The sequence below is a fragment of the Nyctereutes procyonoides genome, unplaced genomic scaffold (assembly GCF_905146905.1).
Source record: "Nyctereutes procyonoides isolate TBG_1078 unplaced genomic scaffold, NYPRO_anot_genome, whole genome shotgun sequence".
Lineage (NCBI taxonomy): Eukaryota > Metazoa > Chordata > Mammalia > Carnivora > Canidae > Nyctereutes > Nyctereutes procyonoides.
This window is the reverse complement of record NW_026575155.1, coordinates 15,605,714-15,631,619: the sequence shown is the minus strand read 5'-3', so window position 1 is coordinate 15,631,619 and position 25,906 is coordinate 15,605,714. Positions and strand designations below refer to the sequence as shown.

Here is a 25,906-nt window from a genome sequence, read left to right as displayed (position 1 = left end):
ACACAATGGCTCCTAGTGTCTTTTTATTTATTTTTTAAAACATTTTATTTATTTACATGACAGAGAAAAAGCAAGCGGGGGGAGTGCCAGGCAAAGGGAGAGGGAGAAGCAGGCTCCTTGCTGAGCAGGGAGCCCAAGGCAGGGCTCAATCGCAGGATCCTGGGATCATGACCTGAGCTGAAGGCAGATGCTTCACTGACTAAGCGACCCGCATGCCCCTCTAGTGTCTTTTTAAACAGATAAATCTTTAACTTCTCAATTTCATCTAAAGCTGGTCTGTAGGAGGAAGTTTTCCACCTCCAAGGTCAATTCTGGTCACTTACATCTTCCTCATAAACCATCCACAACTCTTCAGAAGTGTTGCCAACAAATCGTACATGGTATATTATTTATAAATCTTCAGATGTGCAGTTAGATCGCCTCTGTAAATATTATGGTCTCATTTCTTCTTAATCAGATTTGCAAAAAGCAAAAATAGATTTGTGTCTATTTTCTTTATTTTATTTTCCTGGCTTCTTGAGTTGAAAGTTGAATGCATTTACTTCTCTTGTTTTCTAATGCATTTCAGTTATACGTTCTCTTTCTCCTGAGAACTGTTCTTGCCTGATCCCATGCTTGTGGTATGTAGCCCATTCACTTATACTGTCTGAAAATAGTTTTCGATCTCCTCTTTAATCCAAGAGATATAATGAAGGGGGTCCTAACATTTTCAGGGAGTTATTCTTGGCTATCCTTTCACTCTTAAGTTCATAACTAGGGTACATTATGGTCTGAGAATCTGGCCCACAGGACTTACTTTTTGAAACCTGGGGTTTTTCTCTGTGGCCTATATGTGGTCAGTTTTGTTCCATGTTCCATGTAAATGAAGAGAATCCATATTTTAATGTTTGTTGGGTACAAATTCCTGTACATATCTATTGGCTACATTATTATTTTTTTTTAAGATTTATTTATTCATGAGAGACAAAGAGAGGCAGAGACGTGGGCAGAGGGAGAAGCAGGCCCCTTGCAGGGAGCCTGATGCGGGACTTGATCCCAGGACTCTGGGATCACGACCTAAGCCAAAGGCAGATTGCTCAACCACTGAGCCACCCAGGCATCCCCCTATTGGCCGCATTATTTAGGTCCTTTGTATCAGTGGCTCTCAACTGGAGGTCATTTGGCTCCCCAGGGACATCTGGCAACGTCCAGAACCACTTCTGGCTATCACAATTAGGGAGATGGGTAGCTACTGGTATCTAGTGAGTAGAGACCAGGGATGTTGTTAAATAACCTACAGAGCACAGGGTGGCTCCCTAATAAAGAATGGTCTGGCCCCAAATGTCAACAGTCAGGTTAAGAACTCCCCTTCCATATCTTTTCTCCTTTTTGGTCTACTTGGTTTGCAGCTAGCAAAGAGTCACATGAGAGTCCTCCCCTTTACACACAGAACCATCACCCTCTACTTTGGAAAGTTTTACTGTTAACATTAGTTTATAGTTATTGGCCATACCTTTGAGTAATATGACGTATTCCCCTAGAGCTTTGTAAATTGAATCTAGTTGTGTCCGGTTTAACGTTTCTAAACCTGCTTCCTTTTGGATAAGACTGATATAGTGTCCCATCCCTTAGTTTCCCACTTCCCTGTGTTCTAGATGTATCACTTACATATAGCATTTAACTAGATTTCACTTTTCTCCTAAGTCTGGAATCCTCATCACCTGGGAGATTTAAACCTTTTTACATTAATTGTAGTTACTGATATCTTTGGGGTTATTCATGCCATCTACTATTAGTTGTTTGGCTTTAATACACCAAGTAAACCTCCTTGTTTTCTTCTCCTTTTCTAAGTTTTTGTTTTCAAGTAATCTCTACACCCAAAGTGGGGCTTGAACTTACAGCCCCAAGATGGAAGTTCATCTTACACGTCACACGTTCCACAGGCTGAGCCAGCTAGGCACCCCTCTTCGTTCTTCTTAACACTTTTGTTGAAATGAAGTTCTTTTGTGCTCACTTCCCTCTGGTACTTTGGGAATCCCACTGCCCCCCTTCGGTCTTCTACTGCCGGCTCTCAAACCACCCAAAATCAACACTAACCCCAGCATCCCAAGCCATGGCTCTAACAGTCCTCGCTGCACCAACAAAACATACACTTACATTCTCTGTACTTCCACCCGTGAATTTGTCCTCTAGCAGAAGGGGCTGGGACACTGTGTCCTTAACAAGCTCAGTGCTGATTGTGCATACAGAACAGAACAGTCTGGGAGGGCAAACACATCTAGGATCATTTTGGAACATTTTTAACCCCTTAAAATGAATTTCAGGGCACTTAAAGGTTAAACTTTATCGTCTGTGGGTTTCTTTTAGCTGTAATGCTTCATTCCCAATTAATGACATGTAACCTGTATTATACCATTATGTACACATCCACACATTTAATATTCTATATACTCCTAGTACAGTAGTGTGATGCCTCCTTTTAATGAGGAGCCACATCAAACACAGCAAAGCATATTACGTTAACTATTCTGAACATCTAATTATTCTCACTAGTCTAGACAGGTTTCAGATAATTTAACTGACACCCTATCAAGAATATAACTAAAAAGAAAAAATATTTAAATGTTTTATTTGCACTATAATCGTCACTTTCAGTATTATTTATTACATTAAAAAATGACATTAGAAAAACATTCTCTTAAGCCTAAAGGCAGATATACTGGGAATGTTCCATAATGTTTTCCACTCCTTGCAAATTCAATTAACTAAATTATCCACTTGGAAGTCAATTCATATAAAATATTTTAAAAAAACAAGGAAAATAACAGACAAAATGATAATTTTTTTTAAAACTTAAAACCATTAAAGGTTATATTCTTAGGATATACTGGACTGACATTAAAATTGAAACAGAGAAACAAACACTTAAATACACAACAGGTATAGCACATCCTCAGGCAAGTTAACTTGACATTATCCTGACAGGTTAAAAACATCCGGGAGAAGACAGCTGTCATAAAGGAGCTGAAGATTGTTAGTCCCCTTTTTTTTCCTTTTACAAAGGAAATGCTGAAACATTTGAAAGCAAGCAAACAAAAAGGTCGGGGGGATTCTAGAAAGAACAACCAAAGAACATCGAGGGCGCCCCAGCCCAGCCCCACACCCCAGGGCCCACCCGCCCTCAATCCCTGAGCCCGGCCCACACAGGGGGCACTACCCACAGGAGAGGCTCCTGACCAAGGAACCCCTCCACCCCCGCTTTCCCAGCAGCATCTGGGGTCCCAGAAACAACTGCTTCTGGGCGAGGCGGTGGAACCCAGGAGAAAATTCAATCCTATGTACTGACTTCATCAGTGAAGCAAGGTTTCCCAGTGCTCAGATGCCAACAACAGAGAAAAACAATTGAGCACAGAAGCAACAGGAACTAGTCACTAAAGCAGACTTCTAGATTTAGCTTCCAGCATGTAGTCACATGGGAGCCTTCACGATTCTAATTCTGGTTTAGGAGCTATTCACACAGCCGTGTTTTTACACAGATGATATCACAGACCAGCCCCAGCAGGGGACAGTCCACCAAGGGAAACCATCCTACTTCTTCCCTTCTGTTATTCGTTTATCCCCAACAGAGTTATGCAATTTTATCCATTTAGATCCAGACCAACTTCCACGTTTCAGTTCAGAACTGAGTGGAGGTCAGCAAACTTTTTCCGTAAAGGGCCAGATTTTAGGTAAACTTTAGGCTTTGTGGGCCACATACTATCTTCATCATGTAGTCTTCTTTCCTTCTTTTATGACCCTTTGAAATGTATAATCCATGGCCCCAGGGCCACACAAGAACAGCCCACAGTGGGACTCTGTCTCTGCCAACCCCTGGCCTAGAGTATAGCTGTCCAAAAGAGACATGTGATACTTTAAAAATTGAACTATACTATTTTTAACCCATCTAAAATCTGCTAACTCAGTTTTGGTGACATGGAGTCATTTGCATTTTTCAGTGACTCTACACACATGCCTGATGCAGGAGCAGCCCCATCCGTCCCTAGCTGCCAGACTTAGCAAGGGGTTTATTTTCCCAGGGGGTCACTTCACAGCTGCTCTCAAAAGCTGCTTTAACTAAGGAGCATGATCAATTCCACCGATCAAGAAATGCAAGAAATTCTAGGGGAATTTCAGGTTTATTGTCTCTAGAAGAGCCGGTTATGTAGCCAGCACAGGACTGCCAACCATAGCATTCAAACTAAGCTTTTTTATTTTTTTTTTAAGATTTTATTTATTTACTCATGAGACACAGAGAGAGAGGCAGAGACACAGGCAGAGGGAGAAGCAGGCTCCTCGCAGGGACCCCAATGTGGGGACTCAATCCCAGGATCCCGGGGTCATGCCCTGAACCAAAGGCAGGCGCTCAACCGCTGAGCCACCCAGGGATCCCTAAGCCTTTTTCTTAATAAAGCTAAGAAAGCTGTCGAGGAATCCAAGAAAACTGTCAAAATTCTTATTTAAAAAGAGATCTTTTCGCAGATACCTTTCAGGAAACTGTCACCGTGGTTCAAGGATTTTCCCTTTTGCGTGTGGGAAGTCATCAGTGTCTGCAGCTCAGCAGCACAGGCCACCCGTCCGCTGCCTTCCATTCCGGCTTCACAGCCCTCTTCCCTGGGAGGTGTTCAGTCCACAACTCATATTGAGGGAAACACTCATCAAGAAATTATTTTTCAAACAAGGTTTGGGGAGGTACCTGTTGAAGTTTAATATTCAAATAAAGGGGCACCTGGGTGGTTTCGTCGGCTTAGCGTCTGCCTTTGGCTCAGGTCATGATCCCAGGGTCCTGGGTTTGAGCCCCACGTTGGGCTTCCTGCTCACCAGGGAGTCTGCTTCTCCCTCTCCCTTTGCCTGCCACTCTGCCTACTTGTGCTCTCTCTCCATCAAATAAATAAAATCTTTAATAATAATAATAATATTCAAATAAAATCAGATACTAAATCCTGTTAAAACAAACTCTCTGTTTGTTTAAAAAAAAAAAAAAAGGGAACGTCTGGGTGGCTCAATGGTTGAGCACCTGCCTTTGGCTATGAGTGTGATCCTGGAGTCCCAGGATGGAGTCCAGCATCAGGCTCCCCATAGGGAGCCTGCTTCTCCCTCTGCCTATGTCTCTGCCTCTCTCTCTCTCTCTGTGACTATCATAAATAAATAAAAATTAAAAAAAAATGGATGAATAAAATATCTACACATTAAAAAAAAAAAAAGAGTTAACGAGTACTTTATGAAAAATAAGAAAGCCGACTCTTCAAAGCAAGGGCCCTTTCACAGGGACAATCCTTCCTCCCGGGGCGCTGTGTGCTCCTAGAAATGGACCCAGGAGCACCGTCCTTCCTACCCACATCCCCTGTGATCTCACCAGCACTAAGCTCGGCAGGCCAGAGAATAATGGAAACAACAGAGAAGATATCAAAACTTAAACGCTCAAAAGGCTGTGCAACATCAGACATGGCCACAAAGCAGAAAACAAACAAGAGAATCACAAAATTATGTGGAGATCTTAGACACATTTTTTAAAAGAGAAACATGTGGGTCATGTAAGTATATGGAAACATACAGAACCATGCTGACTACAAATACGATACAAAATAACAATATGTAAATACAGATGCAGATCCCATTAAACTCAGGTTCCACATACTACATTCTGGGAAATGCCGTTTCAGATCAGTTCTCAACCAAGGGTGACATTTGGCAATATGCGAAGACATTTTGGTTGTCACAGCTGGAAGTAAGGCTCCCGTTGGCATTGGCTACGGCCCATAATGCACAGGACGGCCTCCACACCACAGAAGCATCTGGCCCCAAATGTGAGGAGTTTCACAGTTGAGAACCCCTGCCCTACAGGGCCACAGAAGTGTTTGCACTGACGCTGCAAGAAATTCTGCTAAAGTACATTCTTGGGGGTGGGGGGAAGGACACACACACACACAACTTAAAAGAACGCAGAGCTAAAGTTCACGTACTGCGAGCTCGCCAAGCTCTCATGAAGCTTTATGTTCCCAAGTCTGTTCAGACTGTTCCGGCTGGAACCTGCATCACAGCACCTACCCCCCCCCCCACACACACAGGCCCTTCGGGGCGACCCAACCTCCGCTGGGAAGGGTGCTGGGAAGGGTGCTGTGCGGAAGGCAGGAGCTGCCCACCCAGGCCAGGCAGGGGACGAGCAGCACCCAGCCGGTGGGGGTGGGTCAGGGGGCGTCAGCGCCTGGGAGGCAGGCGGAGGGAGAGTCAGCCGGTCTCCCCGGGGTGCACCCGCCGAGAAACAGGAAGAGGATGAGCGGTGGTGCTGGGCCCCAGGCTGCGGGGAGGGGACCTTGCGCCGGGGAGTGTGCAGAGCTGCAGAGCGTGTGCAGAGCGGCAGGCAGCAGGGGAGAGTCCAACCCAACCGGGAAGGCCCAGACTCCTGCCAGGCTGCCGACCCTTCTGTGGGCCCCGGGATCCCACTAGATTCCTATTTTCCTTACTGCTGTGTAACCCTCAACCCCGGGACTGGCAGCCAGCCTGCTCCCCGCCACCTCGAGACCTGACACAGCCGCTTATCACCGTGTACGCATCACTCACGGACGGCAAAGAGAAAGGCGTTTGCGGCCAACCGGCTGCACTGGGCTAGGGGCTGCACGAAGTTACACCCGCCTTCTGGGTGGTGGGGAGCTCCCCCAGGCAGGAGCACCCACAAGCCACACTGAGCGGCGTACCCTACGGGGAGAGGAGGCAGGACCTGGCAGCTCATCTGTCAGGACCTGTGTGCTATCACCTAAAGGAAAACTCAGGACAAGAAAATGAATCTAAGGGGGGCCTGGGTGGCTCAGCAGTTCAGCATCTGCCTTTGGCTCGGGGCGTGACCCCAGGGTCCTGGGATCGAGTCCCGCATCGGGCTCCCTCCGTCTCTGCCTGTGTCTCTCATGAATGAACAAGTAAAAAAAAAAAAAAAAAATTCTACTCACAGACTCTCAGTCTTGTAAGCTGGTAGGTCAGTTTTCAATACTTTGAAAACACTGTAGAACCTTTCCCCTAAGGAATCCTAGAGAGTTCAGAAGCTGCTCTACCCCCACCCCCACCCCCGGCACCCTCAGAACCACAGTGCTTCCAAGTCACCGGTTTCAAACTACCCTGTCAGCACGTTTGCTGTGATGTCACACAGGCTTGTGTGAACCGACTTTCCAGAAACAGTAACTAACGTGGTGGGGCTGACACCCCAAAACAAGGGGCTGGTATGGCAGGCGTAGCCTCATCTGACAGGCCCTGCAGCCAGGCCTCTACCAAAGTAAGGCTTCCCGGCTCTTAAATGTTGATTCTAACAATTCCCAGACTGAACGTTTTTGACACTATTATCTCCACTGTCCAAGACAAACAGCAACTGATCCTGGTGGTGGCATAAGATGGCACTCCCCCCACGCCCCTACCGTGGCTGCTGCAGCTCTCCCCTCACCCATGCTGACCCCAGACTGCTAAGCTGTGAGCTCCGTCCTCTGCACTCTTATTCCCTCACCCCTTTTGCCACCAGGACAGCCATGGAGGAAGGAAACACAAGGGCACATACATATTCCCACAAATGGGTGATGGGAGGGCACTGATGTCTACCGCACACGTTCTGACCTTGGGCTTCGCGCGGGCTTCGCGCACCTGGATGAGAAAACACATCACGTCTTTGTCTGCAATAACCTCTGGCTGAAATTCAGCACCCGTTCAATCACAAAAGACGTGAAATCCTGGGAGTTTCAGCAGTGCCTGTGACTTTGTCCCCAACACAGACCACAGAGATTTTCACAAAGCACTAGAGCTGCCACAGACACCTCCAACTATCAGTTTTGCTGGTCACTGCTCCACAAGGAATCGCTGAAGCCGGGACTTCACCTGCCGTAAGTGACCTAACAGAGGGCGCCTGAGCATCCTGGGCATAGATTTGCTTCAATATTTTGGTGACTGTATTTCAACATAATATAAGGCCTCTCTCCTCCATCCTATTTTCTCTACAGTGTTTCTGTGAGGAGCCCGGAGGCCAGGGGAAAAGCCCCAGGAGGCACAGCCTTTAACCTCACCCCAGGGTTTCAGCCTTTCTCCGAAACAGTTTCCAGCGCGTTAACAATTTGCAACAAAAGTGAAAGTCACAGCTAGAATGTCGCCGTCCACACCAGCACCTTCCCAGCGCTCCCCCGCAGTACCTCGCTCGAGTCGTAACACGCGGACACACAAGCGTAAATGCATGGAGACCAGGGGGCGGGAACCCAACAAAATGCGTCTGCACGCAAGCAGCCTGTTGACACTTAAATCCTCCGCACGGGAGGCTAAGCTTTCAAGTCACGTTTCATGCACCTCTGTCACCGATTCTAACTCCCGCTTTTAAACCTCTGACAGGGCAGCCCGGGGGGTCTCCGCGGTGTAGCGCCGCCTTCAGCCCAGGGCGTCACCCCGGGGTGCCGGGATCGAGTCCCACGTCCGGCCCCCTGCGTGGAGCCCGCTCCTCCTTCTTGCCTGTGTCTCTGCCTCTCTCTCTCTCTACCTCTCTGTGCTTCTCATTAATAAATAAACACAATTGGGACAATAAACAAATCTCCGGCAAGGGAAGCGCCCGTGTCCCGCTGGTAGGAGCAGAGCACTGTGCGGCTCCGGCCCTGCGCTGGGGGCTGGGGAGGCCAGCGCTCCTCCCACCCGCGAGCCCACGTGGCCTGCACGCCCAGCACGCCCAGCACCCGGGGGCACGGGGGGGCTCTCGCCCACCCGCCACCCTCCCAATCCGCCCGCGAGCGCACGGGCCGGCGTTTCCATCCCGCCCGGACCCTCCCTTAGCGCGTTTAGAGCACACGCCCCGGGGCGTGCTGTGATGCACCAGACACGCCGGGTCGCGCTCGCAGAGTGGAGTCCCCTCTCCAGCCCGGACTGGGGAAGGCTGCGAACTGACGCCCCACGACAGCTGGGGGGGGGTCGTTCACCCCAAGTGGGGAAGTGCTCGCTCCCTAAGGCCCCGCAGCTTCTGCGGAAAGCTGATTCTTCCGGGCCGGCGAGCGGCGAGCCTGCGGGGCCCCGGGCACGGCCGCCCGCACCGGGCAAGGCGGACCCAACTTTTCCTAATTCTTCCCGGGTGACTCCCGATTCCCCCCAGCAGGAGTGCGGGTGCCAGCGAGCGGCCGCCCCTGCCCCGCACCTCCCGGCACCCGCGCCCGCCCCCCGCCCGCGGCGCCGATTCCAGGAACCGGGGCGCCCGGCCCCGGGGGAACCGCGCGGCCGGGCCCCGCTCCCGGCTGCCCTCCGCTCCCGAGGCCCGCCTCCAGGGGGTCCGAGCCGCCCCGGCCCCGCCCCCCGCAGGCCCCGCCCCCGCGCCCGCAGGCCCCGCCCCCCGCGCGCGCCCCCGCGCCCCCGCCCGCGCAGGCCCGCGCGCCGCGCTCCAAGAGGGACGGTTGGGCGCGCGCGCCTCGCAGCGGGGCCCGCGCGGCAGCGGCGGCGCCTTCCAGAAATTTCCGCGTCCCTCCAGCCACACGGAACCCCCAGCGGGGCGCGCCCCCGCGCCGGCCCGGCCGCCAGCGCCCCTCCCCGCGGCCGCGGCTCCCCTCCCCCACCCGCGCCCCCTCCCCGCCCCCTGCCCCGGGCGGCGCGTCCGGCGCGGCCCTCCCGGGCGATGGCGGCCCGCGGGGACCCGGGCGGCGGCGGCGGGGCGACGGCCGCGGCGCCTGCGGGCCGGCGTGATTGATAGGGACGGGGCGGCGGAGCGGCGGCGGCGGCGGAGCGCTTGAGTGACAGCTTACCTGGGTGCCAATCTTCATCACACTGACAAGCGGCTGCAGCAATCGGGACCCGCAGTGCCGCGCCCGCGTCCAACCGTCACGCCGACGCTGGGCCACGCGACACAGCCTCGCTCAATGGGAGGAGGGCGACGCCGACGCGCGCCGCATCAATATTCAGGCGGGGGGCGGGGCCTGCGCCGCCCGGGCCCCGCCCCGCCCCTGCGCCGCGGCGGCGCGGGGCGGGGCCGGCGCGCGGGGGGCGGGGCCGGCGCCTCGGGGGCGGGGAGCGAGGCGGGGGCGGGCGGCGGCCGGCCCCGCCCCCGCCCCCGCCTCGCGCCCGCGCCCGCGCCGGGCTCCGCCCCCAGCAGGGCGCGCCGGGAGGGCGAGGAGCGGCCCGCCTCATGACTATGCAGCAGGGGGCGGGGCCGCGGTGGGCGGAACCATCGGCCGCGGGCCGGCGGGGAGGGCGGGCCGAACCATCGGGCCGGCCGGGGCGCGACCTGGCGCAGGTGCGGGCCCCTTTGTGCGCCTTCCCCCGGCGGGTGCGCACGTGCGCCCGCTGCCCCCGGGCGGGGCTGCAGCGGCCGCGCGGGGCCCCGAGCGCACCTGTCCCCGGGGCCCCAGTCGGCGGGCCGGCCGCGCCCCGGGGTGACCTCGGCGCCCTCCGGGGTTCGGAGGCTGGGGGTTGGCGTGCGGGCCGCGGGGCCGCCGTGCAGTCGGTGCCCAGCTCGGGGCCGCGCGCCTCGGGCCGCTCCTGGGCTGCGGCGGGGTCTGTGCTGGGGGCGCGGCTGCGCGGACCCCACGGAGTGGGGAGGCAGCGCGAGGTGCAGATGCGCGGGGCCCCCGGGTGGCTCAGCGGCCGGGCGAGCGCCTTTGGCCCAGGCCGTGACCCCGGGGTCCTGGGACCCGGGAGGCTGCCCCGCCGATGCGCGCAGAACACCGACCTCTCGGAGCCTTCGCGGACGCTTTTTGAAACGCGGTTGCCGAAGCACGGAGGCGTGCCTTGGGGAGCCCTAGGAATGCAGTTCAGAAAAGACACAAGTACCGCCCCGGAACTGCCCGAGGCCTTCAAAGCCGCTGAGCCAGAAAAGCGGCGTTAGGCTTCCATCCTGGTTTTACACGGCTTCTGTGCAGCGCGTTGGCTTAAATCCAAGAGCAGAAGTTAAGACTGTCTCTATTTTTGGCGAACAGCTGCATGGTGAGCTTAAATGACTTTTGTCCCCTAGATTTCACCTGGGACTGGGGCCCTTTTAATTTTTTTTACTAAGTGGGCAGATTTGGCACTTTCATACTGAAGTCACCGATGGTGATATTTCCTGGGATCCGAGGAAGATTCATGTTCTTCACAGCCGCTATAGCACAGGCTCCAGCTCCCGCTAGCCAGCCTCAGAGCTCTCGTTTATCACGTGCATCAATTTTTTTTTTAAGATTTTATTTATTTAGGGGATCCCTGGGAGGCTCAGTCGTTTAGCGCCGCCTTCGGCCCAGGGCGTGATCCTGGTGACCCTGGATCGAGTCCCACGTCGGGCTCCTGGCCTGGAGCCTGCTTCTCCCTCTGCCTGTGTCTCTCATAAATAAATAAATAAATAAATAAATGAATAAATAAATAAATAAATAAATAAATAAATAAATAAATAAAAATAAAAGATTTTATTTATTCATGAGAGACACAGAAAGAGAGGCAGAGACCCAGGCAGAGGGAGAAGCAGGCTCCCTGCGGGGACCCCGATGCGGAACTCAATCCTGGCACCCCAGGATCACACCCTGAAGGGAAGGCAGACGCTCCACCATTGAGCCACCCAGGTGCCCCATCAAGTGCATCGGTTTGCGTTAACAATCTCATTCATGTTGGTCTCCAAAACCATCCCCCCCACCACCATTTCAGCAAGAGTACTGTGAACCTCCTCTAGATGGAAAAGGTCAAATCCAGCTCCTAGGTGTTTTCAAAACACCTGTCCCATGTTTCCACAAACACCTGCACGAGACCTAAAATGCCAAGTTCACTCTCTGAAGAATGCACACAGAAGACAAAATATAAGGTTACATAACGTCTGCAAATCAGCTTGCTATAGAGCCTCTTAACGTAGGGCTGGGGGACCTGGGAGAGCCAGGCCTCCTGAGGGAGTTGAAGATGAGGATCCATCAAGACTGAACCAGACTGGAGGGGGCGGGGACACATGGCTTTGGGATGGGGGTGGCCATCCTTCCCCACCCACCGCTCCCTCAAGAGCGGCTCTGCAGGGGTTCTGGAAGCCGGAGAGAGGACCTGGGTGTGTGGGGTCACGTGACAGCCGGTACAAGTCACAAGGCCCATGAGCCCCGGGGCTCCGCTCACCTACTCTGTGGCCTCTGTGCTCAGGTTTCCTCACTGTACCCCCTTGATCTGCTAACCTTTCTTCCTTTCGCGGGGGTGGGGTGGTACCTCAGGGGTGGGGGGGAGACAAAGGGCTGGGGGCGCCATCAGCAATCACCTCCAGTTTTTGCAGCCCTGATGCTGAGCAGCAGGGCTCGCTGAGGACAAAGCCCAGCTGATAACCCGCAAACAACCCCCAGCCAGGGTGGGATGTGTGACATTCTTCAGGAAGTTTCCAATTGTCTTCATGTTAATGCCTCGCTTGAGGGAAAAGCAATCTTTAACCCGACAATGGCAAGGCCTCCCGCGTCTTAGGACAATTCTTCTGAAATCTCCCTTTGGTTCACCTCCGGGACTCCCAGGCATATAAATAGCCGCCCCACCCAGGCCCCGGGGCAGCCGCTCTTCCTGCCCACGGGTCCGTCCCGGGGCTTCCATAAAATCCGGAATCCTTGCTTGGCCGTCGGCTCCGGGCCTCACCTGTATTCCAAAACTTCACCACTAATGGCACAAAGGTACTTAATGCCCTGCGTGGGGGAGGGCTCCAGGTTAAGGCTGCAGGCGGTGGGGGGAGGCAGGGCTCGAGCTGGCCTTGACGGATGGCTAGGATCTGGAGGCATCAGTAAGGAAAATGAGTGAGAAAACCACTTAAAAATAAGGCCAGGTCTTGGGATCCCTGGGTGTGGCTCAGCGGTTTAGCACCTGCCTTCAGTTCCGGGATTGAGTCCCCACATCAGGCTCCCTGCATGGAGCCTGCTTCTCCCTCTGCCCGTGTCTCTGCCTCTGTGTGTGTGTGTGTGTGTGTGAGATGAATAAATAAATTAAATCTTAAAAAAAATTCTGTGCCCCTGGGCACCCCTGACGTCATCCCCGCCCCCACACCCTTCAGCCTCCCTCCTCGCTGCTCCTCCCTCACTCCAGGTGTATTGGGCCTCGGGGTGTTTGCACTGGCTGTTCCCTCTGCCTGAAGCACTCTCCCCAAAGAGCTCTGCTTGGCTTCCTCCCTGAACTAGTCCTTAAGATCCTTTCTCAAAACGTCACAAACTCCGGGTTCTCTCCCTAGCAGCTCACCCCACTTTCTTCTCCAGCGAACTTGCGTAGCTACATGGAACATACTGTATCGGTGGGTGACGAGGTAACTTATTTGCTACGTCTACTGTTTCACCACCACCACCACCCCCCCCCCCAGACACATGCAAACACTAGAATTTACACTTCCTAAGAGCACGAATTTCACTTCGCTGATGGATGCTGAGCACCTGGACGGGTGCCTGGCAAACTAGTATTTGCCGAACGCATGAATGAAGGTGTCTAAGACCCGGTGTGTTAGCATCCATCGCTTTGTAACAAATTACCGCAAACTTAGTGGCTCCAAACAACACGTATTTATCATCTCACGGCTTCTGCTCCTCAGGAATCCAGGCCTGGCTTCATGGGGTCCTCTGCCTCAGGGTCTCACAGGTGGCAGCCAGGACTGGGGGGCTCCTTGGAAGGCTCCACCGGGGATGGATCCATCTCCAAGCTCACATGGTTGTTGTCAGGGCTCATTTCCTGGTGAGCGGATGGTCCAAGGGTCTCAGCTCCTTGCTGGCATTTGGCAGGAGGTCACCTTCAGTTTCTTGCCACCTGGACCTCTTTATGGGGTAACTCATGACAGGGCAGATAAGGCCAGCAAGGAACAGAGTCTGCTAGGAAGACAGAAATAACTTTTTAAGATTTTTTTTTTTTTTTAATTCATGAGAGACCCAGAGAGAGAGGCAGAGACACAGGCAGAGGGAGAAGCAGGCTCCATGCAGGGAGCCCGACGTGGGACTTGAACCCGGGACCCCGGGATCACGCCCTGAGCCCAAGGCAGATGCTCAGTCACTGAGCCACCCGGGCATCCCAGAAGTGACATCTCATCACCTTTGCTGTACTCTATTGGTGAGAAGCAAGTCCCAGGTCCCGCTCACACTTGAGGGGAGATCACACGAAGACATGACCTCCAGGAGGAGAGGATCCCAGCAGGCCACCTCAGGGGCTGCTCACACGAGACAGTTTCCTTGTCCGTGTTAAAGAGACAGTTGCGGGGGGCTCAAGGGGTTAAACATCCAACTCTTAGTTTGGCTCAGGTCATGATCTCAGGGTCGTGAGATGAAGCCCCACATTGGGCTCCGTGCTCATCAGAGTCAGCTGGAGATTCTCTCTCTCTCCCTCTGCTTGAAGATGAGATGAAGATGTCTCTCTTCATCTCTCTCTAAAACAAATAAATGAATGAATGAATGAATGAATGAATCAATACATAAATATCTTAGAGAGAGACGCTTGTGGCATGGTCAGAGGAGCCCTGGGCTTGCAGCCCGCAGTCCGGGTACAAAGTCTGGCTTTGCCACTTGCCAGGTAAACCCCAGGAGGCAGTTTCATTCAGTTCCCTGTCTTCAGGGGGGGCCGCGGTACCTGTCTGAGAGGCTTGCGCAGAGGGGAAAATGGGGCGGCTGATGGAAAGTGCTGGGGGCGCCGGGCTAGCAGAGCTTGTGAAGAGCTCCGGCTGGGAGGAGGGGTCCCGACGCGCACACTTTTATTCCCAAGCCTTGGCTTTCTCGAGAGAACAATCCCGACAGTGAAGCCCTAAGAGATCAGGAGACGCTGTCCTCACCACCATCCCTCAAGGATCCCAGCAAAACGCGGCCGGGGAACGGCAGCCGCGGCCACGTGCAGGGCGGACCGATGTCCAACAAGCTGTGGACCGAAGGAAGAATCCTGAGCCTCGTGCGGGCCCACAGGCAGCGTGTGCCAGACGCCCGCCTTCCTGACTCCCGATCCGGAGAACCGGTAAGACGGTGCGAGCGATGGGGAAAAGGCTTAGGCTTCGAAGCCTATGGCCAAGAAAGAATTCTTGAGATATCTTTGGTTCAAAAAGGTGATTTTAGGGCACCTGGGTGGCTCAGGGGCTGAGCGTCTGCCTTTGGCTCAGGGCGTGACCCTGGGGTCCCGGGATCGAGTCCGGCATTGGGCTCCCTGCAGGGAGCCTGCTTCTCCCTCTGCCTGTGTCTCTGCCTCTCTCTCTCTCTCTCTCTCTCTCTGTGTGTGTGTGTGTGTGTGTCTCTCATCTCTTGTGAATAAATAAATAAAATCTTAAAAAAAAAAAAGTGATTTTACTAAAGCATGGGGTCAGGACCCGTAGCCTGGAAGAGCTGCCCTGGAGTCACGAGGAGTGGCCCATGATACACTTTCAAGTTGGGAGGGGTGAGGGAGAGTGTAAGTCTCTGAAGAATATTGGAAGCAAGATTTCCAGGACCTCAAAGGGGGTTCGCTGTTGTTGGGAAAAGCTCATTTATTACCGTCTAATAAAACCTGAGGCATGAGACCCTCCAGATGGATTTGGGGGGCCCGTGTGTTGGGGATGATCGCTAACACGTATCTGGGGGAGTAGAGATAAATGACATTTCTAAAGGAATTGTTATATGTGAAAGCCGACTTGCAGGGTCCCCGGGGTGGGGCTAAGATTGCCTTTAGCCCTGAGCAAAGTGTCACCATCGAGGAGGTGACTCCCTAGAGGGAGGTCACTGCCTGTTTCAAGGACTTGTCAGTGGGCTGTAGGCAGTCAGGACGTTGAATAATTTCTCTTCTGCCTTTGTTTCCCACATCGCAAGCAGTTCAAAGGAAAGCGTGAAGGGCAGACACACTTATGGGCCAGGAACATTGGCGTGGACTTGCAAATTGTGCAGAACGGGCTTGGGAGGCAGGTGTGGGGTGAGGATTGCCCCCCCCCCACGCCGTGGTTTTCATGCCCACGGGCAAAAGTCGCCTGCATCGGTGTCTGCTCTCCGCAACTTGGGCTGTAGAATAGCTCCCAGGCGAGGAAAAGCTGGAAGCAGGTAACCCAGAAGCTGAGCTCTAAAGAAAGCAGTTTCCCCCCAGAGACCCCCAGCCAGCCTTTCTGGGAAGAGTGATCCTTATTCCCTATAGGTACCAGGTGGGGAACTTCAAATCCACGCGGGAGAGGGCTCCGTGCGGGGCCCCGACCCCCAGGGCTCCCCTGTGCAAGGCCTGCCCCCCTGAACCACCTGCTGGGGGGGAATGCCGAGCGGGTATTCACCCGGGTCACCACCCAAACCCTGGCGAGTGGAGGGGGCCTGAAGCTGGCCGGGCACGCTCTGTCGCTCCCCGGAAGGCTGGGGGTGCCTCTGTCTCAGCCCGACCAGGGCAGGCCTCTGCCCATGGCAGCAGCGAGTGACCGGGTGACCGGGCCGCCAGCAACTCCTGACACCACGGCTGCCTCGGTTTCCCGGCCTGCCCAGCCCATTTCTAAATTAGCTTCAGAGGCAAGAGGCATTGTCTGGTGTCATTTTTGCAAAAATCTGTTTCTCGTTGAAGTTACAAAACTCACAACACGGAAGCCCCCGCAGAGTCCAGCTGACTGTCCCACCCGCTGCTGCCCAGGGTCAGGGGACCAGGGAGGTGGGGGGACAGCCCACCCACCCACCTGCGCCTGAAGCTGCCAGCCAAGCCGTGCACCCCTCGCTGGTCTGAGAGATGGAACCAATAAGCAGAAGTGCGCTTCTCTTCGTCGTTTGTTACGAAGAGTGACCCAGTTGAACCATTGCTTGAAAGCCTCTTGCTCACGCCCCTTGGTATAAGGTCCCCGAGGGTCCTCTGTTATGTCCCTGTTGTCGCATGTGACAGGTCGGCCTTCCTGTACACACATTGCTTTTATTAAGGTACACTTGAGGGGGGCAGCCCGGGTGGTCAGTCGGTTGGGCGTCTGCCTTCGGCTCAGGTATGATCCTGGGATCCTGGGATCAAGCCCCACATCGGGCTCCCTGCTCGGTGGGGCATCTGCTTGTCCCTCTGACCCCCAGCCCGCTCGTGCTCTCACTCACTCAGTCTTTCTCTCTTTCTCAAATAAATAAATATATAAATTTATAAAAAGTATACTTGACCGGGGATCCCTGGGTGGCTCAATGGTTTGGCACCTGCCTTGGGCCCAGGGCGTGATCCTAGAGTCCCAGGACCCCTGGGTCATGCTGTGAGCCGAAGGCAGATGCTCAACCACCGACCCACCAGGCATTCCTTTCTCTTGAGAGCTTGTTTGGAGGTTCTAGCAGGGGAGCGCAGCTACTCGTATACCCTTGACCGAAGAACGGTCCTCCTCTATCGGGGATGGTCGTCCTCTTCGACCGAGCGCGCAGCTTCGGGAGGGACGCACATGGAGCGGTGAGGGAGGAAGGGGACACCCGCCTAGCCAGCCAGATCAGCCGAATCAACCCTGGCGATCAATGGGGTGACAGATGTCGCAGCCAGATCGCCCTCACATCCCCTTTCTCTTTTTACTTTTCTTTTTTCTTTTTTTAAGTAGGCTCCACACCCAGTGTGGAACCCAATGTGGACACTAAACTCACCACCCTGAGACCAAGACCAGAACTGAGATCAAGAGTTGGACACTCAACTGAGCCACCCACATGCCCCATCTGTGCATTTTTTTCCATCTGTCCATTTTTAAATTAGATTGTGTGTTTTTTGTTGTGTTTTATGAGTACTTTATATATTTTGAGTATTAACCCCATACCAAATACGTAATTTGCAAATATTTTCTTCCATTCCATAGGTCTCCTTTCTTGTGCAAAACCTTTTTAGTTTATCTTTGCTTTTGTTGCCTTTGCTTTTGGCATCCAATCCAAATACTCGTAAGACCGATGTCAAGTAGCTCACCACCTGTGTTTTTTTTTTTTTTTTCTTTCTCTTTTAAAGATTTTATTTATTTATTCATGACAGACACACACACACACACAGAGAGAGAGAGAGAGAGGCAGAGAGAGAAGCAGGCTCCATGCAGGGAGCCTGACGCGGGACTTGATCCCGGGTCTCCAGGATCAGGCCCTGGGCTGAAGGCAACGCTAAACGGCTGAGCCACTAGGGCTGCCCCACCTCTGTTTTCTTCTAGGAGTTTCATGGTTTCAGGGCTCACATGCAAGCCTGCAATCCATGTTTAGTGAATTTTTGTGTATGGTATAAGATAGTGGTCTGATTTCTATATATATATATATATATATATATATTTTTTTTTTGGCATGGGGCTGTCCAGCTTTCCCAGCACCATTTATTGAAGAGACCGTCCTTTCCCCATTGTATATTGTTGCCTCCTTTGTCATAAATTAATTAATCTTATATGTATGGTCTTATTTCTGGGCTCTCTATTCTGTTCCACTGAGCGAGGTGCCTGTTTTTGTGCCAGCACCATACTGTTTTGACTAGTACAACATTGTAATATATTTGAAATCAGGGAGGGTGATTACCTTTGGATTTATCCTTTCTCAAGATTGCTTTGGCTATTCGGGATCTTCTGTTCCACACAAAATTTAAGATTGTTTGTTCTCTACTGTGAATAATGTTATTGAGATTGGACAGGGCTTGCCTGTAATAGGGCATGAATCTGTATATTGCTTTGGGTAATATGGACATTTTAACATGAACATAGAACATCTTTCCAGATCTTTCTGTCTTCTACAATTTCTTTCATCAATGACTTGGTTTTCCATGTAGATTTCCTTCCTTTTTAAGGCTGAATAATATTTCATTGTTTGCATATACCATATTTTACTCACCCATTCATCTACCAATGGACACTTGGGTTATTTTCACCCCTTGACTATTGTGAATAATGCTGCTATGAATGTGGGTATACAAAAAGTGTTGTGTTGGTTTTTTTAAAAAGATTTTATTTATTTATTCCTGAGAGAGGCAGAGACACAGGCAGAGGGAGAAGCCGGCTCCCTGAAGGGAACCGGATGTGGAACTTGGTCCCAGGATCCCCAGGGTCACGACCTGAGTCAAAGGCAGACGCTCAAACGCTGAGCCACCCGGGGGCCCCAAAAAAAGTTTTTTAAAAATTGTTTTTAAGAGCATGGATATCCAAATATCTGTTCCAGTTCGTGAGTCCCTGATTCCAATTATTTTGGGTATATACCCAGAAATGGGGTTGCTGGATCATATGGCAGTTCTATTTTTAATTTTTTAAGGAACTGCCATCCTGTTTTTCACCATTTTACATTCCCATCAGCCACGTACGAAGGCTCCAATTTCTCCAAATCCTTGCCAACACTGGTTATTTTCTGTTTTTGTTTTTGTCGTAGCCATTCTAGTGGGTGTAAGATGGTATCAATGATTTTTAAAGACCATTTGTCTCTTTAGCTCCTGTCTCTCCCCTCCGGCCTTCTGAAATACTCAAGAGGTTAAATTTATAAGATAAGGCATTTCCTAAATATGAAGAATTGGGAAATTTGGACTTACATTCCCCAGAGCAGTTGGAATGAATCCCTTTACCCGGCCCTGAGCTGTGCCAGCCAGACACTGCCCTGCCACTCTTCCCAGCTGGCTTTTGGCTTATGAACACATATGGCATTAGAGAATCAAACCAAGAAATTGCTTTTAAAAGATTTTTATTAATTGATTTAATTTCATTAAGAGGGTGCCTGGGTGGCTGAGTCGGTTACGCATCTGTCTTCAATTCAGGTGATAATCTCAGGGTCCTGGGATCGAGCCCCCAGGTCAGGTTCCCTGCTCAGCAGGGAATCTGCTTCTCCCTCTGCTTCTCACTTCGCTCATTCTCTCTCTCACTCTCTCTCTCTCTCTCAAATAAATAAATACAATTTTTAAAAAGTTTAAAAATAAGAATTTCTTTTCATTAAGAAAGCTATTCCATGGGCAGCCCGGGTGGCTCAGCCGTTTAGTGCCACCTTCAGCCCAGGGCCTGATCCTGGAGCCCCGGGATCGAGTCCCACGTCGGGCTCCCTGATGGAGCCTGCTTCTCCCTCTGCCTGTGGCTCTGCCTCTCTCTGTGTGTCTCTCATGAATAAATAAATAAAATATTTTTTAAAAAAGAAACCTACTCCATAGTATTCTCTGATGATATAAAAAGTGTATTTTAGGAAAAACAAATACAAAAAATAATTAAAAGAATAAAATGTTTCACACTTTTGCAAATCTCTAATGTGTAGCTTAAGAGGAGATGGCTGGATTTTCATATCTGCTTCTGTGTTCAGTCTGTCGTGGTATATTGTTTTAGATGACGTATGTGAAGGAAATTTGGCCTCGCAGAGATGTGCAGTTGGAAAGTGCAGGAGTATTTATATAGATACCCCAGCAAAACCTATACGTAGACGTTTCTGAAAGGTGTGTGGCCATGTGGAGTCCGACACCGCATCAATGAACTTTTTGTGCTGTTAGCCTAAAATCCACTGGTCTCTCCGGCACTTCAAATGGACCTATTACCCATTCGTGATTTTGTCACACGGCCACTCCGGTCATTTGAAAAATATTAATCCACTGAGTTATACAGATTTTTTTTTTGAGATTTTTTATTTATTTATTCACGACAGACACACAGAGAAAGAGAGAGGCAGAGACACAGGCAGAGGAAGAAGCAGGCTCCACGTGGGGAGCCCGATGTGGGACTCCATCTGGGGTCTCCAGGATCACGCCCTGGGCTGAAGGTGGCGCTGAACCGCTGAGCCACCGGAGCTGCCCGAGTTATACAGATTCTGCAAGTGTTGGTACATTTCACTAGACGGTATGAAAAGTCACAATTGTCAACATCACCACCTCATCCGAACAGTCTATAAGCATTGCAATGTGATCAAGTTCAGAGTTCCAGAATTTTTTTTTTTAAGATTTTGTTTATTTGAGAGAGGGAGAGAGCATGAGCCAGGTGAAGGGAGAAGGAGAAGCAGCCTCCTTGCTGAGCAGGGAGCCCGACGCGGGGCTCGATCCCAGGACCCCTGGGATCATAACCTGAGCTGAAGGCAGATGCTTCACCGACTGAGCCAGCCAAGTGCCCCCAAGTTTTTCAGAATTTTGTTTTTATTTTTATTATTTTTATTATTTTTATTTTTTTTTTAGTTTTTCAGAATTTTAATTTTTACTTGAGAGTTTGCATTTTATCACTTGAGAGCAAATCCCATCCGTTGGTTTCCTTGAAATGGCAAACTTACTTTGTTCATTTTTAAGAAAATGTCTGCCAAATCCCCGAGTCTAAATAGGCAAAAGTTTGTCTGTCACTTGTGCTTTCAAGTGAGAGGGGTGTTCCATGGAGAAACAGCAGCCACGGCAGCTCAAACCATCACCCAAGCCTTCCTCCAGGCATCGCCGTACTTGGGGCCACAGCGGAGGAACCTGATGAGGGCACTTCCCATTTCCTTACACAGAATATCAAAACTCGCATATTCAGCGGTCAAATAATTGGTAGCAATTGGTTGATACATTCTGCTTCCTCAGCACATCCTTAGAGAAACCATCCTGTTGTTTTTTATTTTAAGATTTTATTTATTTATTTATTCATGAGAGACCCAGAGAGAGGCAGAGACACAGGCAGAGGGAGAAGCAGGAGCCCGATGCAGGACTCGATCCCAGAACTCCGGAGGCAAAGGCAGACGCTCAACCGCTGAGCCACCCAGGCGTCCCGAAACCATCCTGTCTTGATGGTGAGTGGGTGCAGGCGCAGAGCCCATGACTTGATGCCACTGCCTGGATGTGCCGAGGAGCCTGGGTTTTTCCCACCGTTGCTCGGCCCAGGTCCCTGGGAAAAAGGCGAGTAGCATCTCGGTGTTGTTATAACCATAGTTCTGACCACAGACACTCCCCTGAATGGGTCCTGGGGGTCCTTGGGGCCCATGGGCCATGCTCTCAGAGCAGCTGGTTGGACACCTTTTAAAAAGATTTTATTTATTTGAGAGAGAGAGAGAGAGGAGAGGATGATCAGCTCTGCTGAGCGTGGGGCTCCATGCGGGGCTCGATCCCAGGACCCTGAGATCATGACTGAGCCGAAATCAGATGCTTAACCGACTGAGCCCCCCAGGCGCCCCACCTGGTCGACTTTAATGTCACACAGAAGAGGGGGCGTTCTTTGAACTGACTTCTGATTTGTTACGCAGCAGGATCTCTTTCTGGAGTTTTCTTCCCCTCATCTACATCTCTCACTTGCTTATTAAGCTGTAATGAGAGCCCAGAAGGTGCAAGGTCCCCTGCTGGGTGTTACATGCTACGTGCAAACCTGCCTGCTTTTTACTCTAATTGGAGTTGAGTTTTTACACACTCCTCCAGGGTCACACCCAGCACGTGCCAGGAGCCGTTCAAATACCGTAATACAGTGTATGCTCCAGCGATTCTCCAAATTACCCGATTCTGCAACCTGATAGACGCCAGGTCTCCAAAGAGATCATTTCTTGATGAAGTCAATGAACAGTCGAAACATGATCACCAGCATCAGGACAGAGCCAGCCAGCGAGGATGCTCAGGTTTCAAGGAATTCAGGAGGATTTTAAGTCTTCCAAGGCATGTTCTCGCTCTCCGAGGCGCTAAACCACCAATCAGTCCTAGAGAGAGAACTAAAAATCCCCAAGTTTTGGAAACCACGTAACACACTTAACGATAAACAACATGTAGCATAAAGTTTGCTGCTTTGACTGTATGTCAGGCGGCAATGCCCTCGAGTGCAGGCACATTGCTGTGTCCACAGAGCGCTTCCATCTGGCGGGGGGGGGGGGGGGGGGGGCTCTGCGCCTCGTCCCTGGTACTCACGGTTCTTCTTTCCATCTCCTTCAGGTGCCTCGTACGCGTGGGATCACGCAGCCTTTGTCCTTTTGTGACTGGCTTATTTCATTGGCATCGTGTCCTCGGGGTTCACATTACGGCGCGGGTCAGAATTTCCTTCCCTTTTAAGGCTCAATAATAGTCTGGTGTATGTTTAAAAAGAGACAGGGAATGAGAAAGAGAATTTCTAGACTAGGTCAGTGATCAGCTAAAACCTAATACCCCACGGCGGGCAGAGGAGGGGCCCACGCTGCACAACAGAAGCAGGCGGGGGGCGCGGGGCACAGCCAGCTGTGTGCACGTCCCCCTCGACGGGGGGCCGCCGACGTGCTCAGACGGCAAGGGGCAGGAACTGTGGAGTGACACAAGTGTGTGCAGCTGGCTCTGGGCGTGGGCTTAGCTGCACGGGGGCGGGGCGGTACCTCCCGAGCTTTGGAACCTGTGATGCTTAGTTTTGTACCTCAGCTTGGCTGCACCATGGTGTCCAGATGTTTGGTCAAGCACCAGTTTAGATGTGGGCGTGAAGGTTTCTTTTAGATGCAATTAACAGGTAAATCAGTAAAGCAGATTACTCTGCGTCACGGGGGGGTGGGGGGGGTGGGCCTCATCCCAACCTTGGAAGGAAGGTCTTGAGAGCAAAGACAGGTTCCCCCAGAGGCAGGAATCTACCAGCAGACAGCCTTTGGCCTTGGACTCAAGCTGCGGCATCATCTCTCTCTCTCTCTTTAAGATTTTATTTATGGGAGGGCAGGGAAGGGCAGAGGGAGGAGAGAATCTCAAGTAGATTCTGCGCTGAGTCTGGAGCCCCAGACAGGGTTTGATCTCACAACTCTGAGATCATGACCTGAGCTGAAATCAGGAGTTGGATGCTCCCCTGACTGCACCACCCAGGTGCCCTGAGCTACAACACCATCTCCTTTTTTTTTTTTTTTAAGGTTGTATTTATTTATTTGAGACAGGGACAGAGAGCACAAGTGAGGAGGAGAGGGAGAACAGGCTCCCCACTGAGCAGGGAGCCCGATGTGGGGCTCATCCAAGGACCCTGGGATCACACCCTGAACCGAAGGCAGACACTCAACCACTGAGGCACCCAGGAGTCCCAGCCCTCTTCATTTCTATTTAGGCCTTTATGATGGCACGTGGAGGCCATCAGGACAGCAGGCAGGCACTGTGGACTGCCACGGCTGCTGTGGATGGTTCTGGAAGGCCTGTGCCAAGTTAGCCACTTACCCGTGGTTCTTCCTGGCGGGATTACACAGTTGAGTGTCAGCCTCAGAGAAACAGGCCTTCAGGGATGCTGGGGTGGCTCAGCTGTTGAGTGTCTGCCCTTGGCTCAGGGCGTGACCCCCGGGTCCCGGGATCAAGTCCTGCATCGGGCTCCCTGCATGGAGCCTGCTTCTCCCTCCTCCTGTATCTCTGCCTCTCTCTGTGTCTCTCGTGAATAAATAAATAAAATATCTTAAAAAAAGAAAAGAAAAACGTGCCTTCCAATTCCACCTCCGCTCCCGTCTGCCCACAAAGGGTGTAAGGCTGCCCCTCCTGCCCGTGCAAGCCCCCAGGGCTCAGACACTCCTGCCTGGGGGTGCAGGGGGGCAGAGAGGTGGTGGCCTGGCTGCAGGCCCCTCTCCGGCCTCCCCGCCCACTGGCAGGCCGCATGGCCCTCGCGGGGACCCAGGTCCGCTGGAGCCTCTGGGGAGGCTGCAGGTGGGCGCCCAAGGGGTGAGGAGGGGGCGGGCTCTGAGCGCGCGCAGACACCTCGCGCCAGAAAAGTCTTCTGTTCCTTCTTGCCCGGCCCTCTCCCTCTCGGCTGTCTCCTAATCCTGCTGAAATGAACCTTTAGCATCTCTTGAGACATCAGAGGACGGAGCTGCTGTTTCTGTAGTTTTCAACGAGGAAAAAGCAAAGCACAAAGCCTGGGCCGGACCCGTGGGCTGGGTCCGACGGCCCGCGCGCCACGCGGCTGTGTGTCTGGCCGCCCTGCGGCCTGTCCGGCTGGACGGCACTCTTGCCTGTCGCCTCCACACGATTCCGTACCTGCAAACACGTGAACTCTTGTGTGCAAACGGGCAGGATCCGTGGAGGGAGGGATTCTGTTTCCAGAAAACAGAAAGAGCTCACGGAGCTTTAGAGCTGGAGGGAGGCTCTCTGGGTCCTTTTATGGGGAGGGACCATCTGGACAAGTTCAAGGCGCAGAGAAGATGAGGTCCAGGTCCCCCTCCCGGCGGGTGCTCTTTGCTGGTATCTGGGTGTCCCCTTTTCCTACCTTTGTTCATTGTGAACAAGGGACACAGGTTCTGGCCTAATAAGGCTCTTTAGAAGGTTTGTCACCAACAGGATGGAATCATTTATAATTAGGGGCGCCCGGTGGCTCAGATGGCCGGGTGTCTGCCCTCAGCTCGGGTTGTGATCTCCAGGTCTTGGGATCAAGCCCCGCATTTGGGCTCCCAGCTCATCACGGAGTCTGCTTCTCCCTCTCCCTCTCCCTTTGCCTCTCCCTCGCTTGTGTTCTCTCTCTTTCTGTCTCTCTCAAATAAATAATCTTAAAAAAAAAAGGGAATCATTTATAATTAGCCTAACTTTTTCTAATTTTATGTAAAAGTTTACAAGTCTTTTCAAAAGTTATTCCTTATTGGGGCACCTGGCTGACTCCGTGGAAAGAGTGTGTGACACTTGATCTTGGGTCATGAGTTCGAGCCCCATGTGGGGGGCAGAGATTACTAAAAAACAACAAAAAAAAAGGTACTTTTTGCTGACTTAAAGATCCCCCTGTGGAACGCCTGGGTGGCTCAGCGGTTGAGCGTCTGCCTGCAGCTCAGAACGTGACCCTGGGGACCCGGGATCAAGTCCCACATCGGGCTCCCTATGGGGAGCCTGCTTCTCCCTCTGCCTGTGTCTCTGCCTCTCTGTTTCTCATAAATAAATAAATGAAACCTTTAAAAAATAATAATAATTAATAAATAATCGGGAGGCCTAGAGGTACAGGATACTTCTGCATACATCGTCCTCCCCACTTTCAGCCACAACCACATTGCCTTTGTCCACAACTGTCATATTTGTCCAAGGTTCTGGGTTCCTGCTGCCCAAGCGCGGCTGAGCACCTGCAGGTGCACCCCTGCCCCCAGCCAGCGCCGTGGCCCATGCGGACCCGTACACCCCAGGTCTCTGAGGGGTGCCGCCGACATCCCCAGGAGGCATTCTTCTCCTTTCGGGATATTTCACACCGGGTCATTCCCTTTATACTACCCCAGAAAGC

At 52.1% G+C, this 25,906-nt stretch overlaps 1 protein-coding gene across 3 annotated transcripts in view; it reads right to left on the bottom strand.

Annotated features, from left to right (window-relative positions):
• Positions 1–9,848, bottom strand: part of PKNOX1 (PBX/knotted 1 homeobox 1) — a 59,073-nt gene extending 49,225 nt beyond the window's left edge. For 2 of the 3 annotated variants that reach the window (XM_055313600.1, XM_055313605.1), the window contains exon 1: positions 9,756–9,848. The gene's annotated coding sequence lies outside the window, so the exon portion shown is untranslated. Of the gene's footprint in view, positions 1–7,611; positions 8,751–9,755 lie in introns of those variants that run through there. The other variant, XM_055313603.1, reaches the window with a different exon arrangement.
• Positions 9,849–25,906: the final 16,058 nt, after the last annotated feature.